The 3016-nt window shown below is 32.7% G+C and overlaps 1 protein-coding gene across 2 annotated transcripts in view; it reads right to left on the minus strand.

The window, feature by feature from the left end:
- The window catches only part of LOC106870245 (uncharacterized), a 63910-nt gene that overhangs the window by 29329 nt on the left and 31565 nt on the right, over window positions 1–3016 (minus strand). The window lies entirely within an intron of this gene.

Consider the following 3016-nt stretch of genomic DNA (forward strand, 5'->3'; position numbering starts at 1 on the left):
AAAGGGCATTAACTGTGTATTAATACCTCACGCTATCGAGGGACTAAATAAGTAAAAAAACTACCAAAAATAAGCAGGTAGTTTTTTGACTTATTTAGTCCCTCGATAGCGTGAGGCATTAATACACAGTTAATGCCCTTTATATATAATTATATATGTAGATATATATATTTATGTATGTGTATATATACATACATACATATATATATCTACATATATATATAGTCAAAATAAGCAACAAGGATATCCAAAGTTAATGCAGTATGGTCGTTTCATGTGACTCCATTTAATTAAGAAATGTGAACATTAAATCAAATATAAAATGCAGAGCAATCCTCACTGCACAAAGATATAGAAATTTAATGAAATTACATTTAAACAGAAGGACATATTTTTATAACTACATTTTAACTCTCCAAGTAGGAAAGAAGAATGCAAAAAACCATTTTGACTTAGCCAGACCATATAGGGTAGTAAATAATTCTAAGCAGATTTTTAACTGTCACTGATTCTATTTGTATTTTTGTTTCTGATTTATGGACCATCTTATCAGACCTAGTGATTCAAAGCTTAAGAGGGCACTGGCATTTTCTTTGTAGGGAAAGGGGTAAACAGTATAGACAGTAAACATGGATGATATAGTTATACAATTTCTTAGGGTTTAGTGACAAACTACTATAGGGATGGTGGTTTCTCCACTAAGCAGACCAGTTTATAATGGCGCAGGGGAAGTCTTATCATAAGGCACCTAGGTCAAACGTATATAAAAATAAAGTTGCTATATTGTATACAGATACAGTAAATGGTTGTTCATGGTTTTCATTAATCAGAATAATGTATCAGTATTGTTTTACATATGCTAAGTTCGAAATACTTGAGGTACCAATATTTGCTTAATTAATATGTGAATAAATAAAAGCTAATTATAAATTAATAATGAAATAAAAAGAAATAGTGTATAAAAATGTAAATAATCAATTAATGCAGTATGCAAAAACCATGAAGTGGTATTAATTTAAAATGCTATGGTAATGAAAGCATCTAGAAATATTTTGTTTGGTATATGTACATTCTCATTCAATGGCTGTACTGTAAACTTCATCTTTTGAGTAACCTCATTAAAGCAAGTCTTGTGGTGTGAGGTCTGGTAGACACAGAGGTTCTTCTACTGAACTTCTTTATCCAGTTCACCTGTTTGGTGGGCTCTTACATTGCTATGTAAAGGTGTGTAAGGTAGATCTATGGTTGTGTAACCCACTTTATAGGAAATAAATTCACATCTTCAAAGTTCTTTTGAATGTTTGGTATGAGAGATTGTTACAGAAAGTTCAAATAAATGGGACTAATCACAGTGTTGTGTAAAAAGAATGGTCCACTTGATCTTTCTGCTGATAAGCTGCACCATTCTATAATGCTTGGTAAATTATCATAATGTTACTCCATAAAATGTGGATTCTCAAGTTCCCAGTAAGTGCAATTGTGGTGGTTAATTGAGCCATTTAATGTAAATGTAGCCTCTTCACTCCAAACAATTTTTGTTGGAAAGTGTATATCTTCTTCACATCTTGCCAAATATCATTCATAAAACTTCTTTTTTTGGTTGAGATCATCTTCGTTGAGAGTGTAGCAAGATTCAAAACTGAATTGACAAATTGCCAAGTTAAAATCAGAGCTTAGCAACAACTTTTTCATGTTATTAGCAGAATTATGAACCAATCAGTATAGAGACATCATGTGATGCATCTTTCTAGAAGTTGCTAGAACGTTCCTTTACAAAGCTTATAAATAGGTATGTTTTGAGCACCAATCTTCAGTTAGTGGCTGCTCACAGCTAAGCTAACCACATTCTCATTTTACTGCTTTTCAACAGTTGTTCTCATGACTCTTTACCCAAACTAGATAACATCTTTAGTTTGCTAACATGAACCCAGTGTGTATATTTTCTCCAGTCTTGACAGCTTAATTACAGAACCTTCTTGATTAACTATTTGTATGATCTACAGAATTGTCTTTCCAGTGTGTAAACATTGTTTGTAGCATTTTTAATTCATGAGCAACCTGGAGAATATTTGTATGGTGAAATAATTGTTCATGAGTGTTGTGCATTCATTATATGCAGCTTGAACCCAACTCAACTGCAGCATCTCATATCCTTTATCCTATGTCTATTGTGACAACAGTTAATTACACCTTATGACAAGAGCAAGGACTATACTTGGAATGTAACTTTTCCAATGACAGCTTCAAAATGCGATGGATGTTTCATTTTGAAATTCCTATTTCACAACTCTGATTTTCTTAAACTCTGGTGATATATTTCTAGTCCCCTTTCTTACTTTGTAGAGATTGTCAATGTCTGCAGTCTACCATAATGTTTCTTTTGAACATTCTGAACTGTTCTATCCACTTCAAAGTCATCTATAATTGGCATGGATCTGTTTGAAACTCTCTCCTAAACTGTCTTTGCACATTGACTGCATTTACAAATAAATTCCCTTTGACCTAAGCTTAGTCTGTCTCCTTTCATTATTTCGAATGGTCTAAATCAGGCCTGACCAACTTGAATTTCATTGCAGGCCACTTTAATCACAGAAAGTTTTTTGAGAGTCACTTGTATACTTTATGCAGTAATAGGTCAAATAATTAAATCACAGAATCAATAAGTTTTCATACTTTTTGTTCGTTTAAGATTATAAAATTGTAGGCTATTGCTTTATTGCCACTTATAAATTTTAAATTTATTTTGAAACAAATGTTTTACACAAACAATTTTATTTTGAAATTAAACACAACACCTCAAGAAAGTATCAAGTGGGCCCCAAGATAGAAGCAGGCCTCAGGTTGGCCAGCCCTGGGCTAAAACTAAAAAGAAATTAAAATTAGGTGAGATATCTCATTTATTCTCATTTACTCATTTACTTGTTTCAGTCATTTGACTGTGGCCATGCTGGAGCACCGCCTTTAGTCGAACAAATCGACCCCAGGACTTATTCTTTGTAAGCCTTGTACTTATTCT

The sequence above is a fragment of the Octopus bimaculoides genome, chromosome 3 (genome assembly GCF_001194135.2).
Source record: "Octopus bimaculoides isolate UCB-OBI-ISO-001 chromosome 3, ASM119413v2, whole genome shotgun sequence".
NCBI classification, from domain to species: Eukaryota; Metazoa; Mollusca; class Cephalopoda; order Octopoda; family Octopodidae; genus Octopus; species Octopus bimaculoides.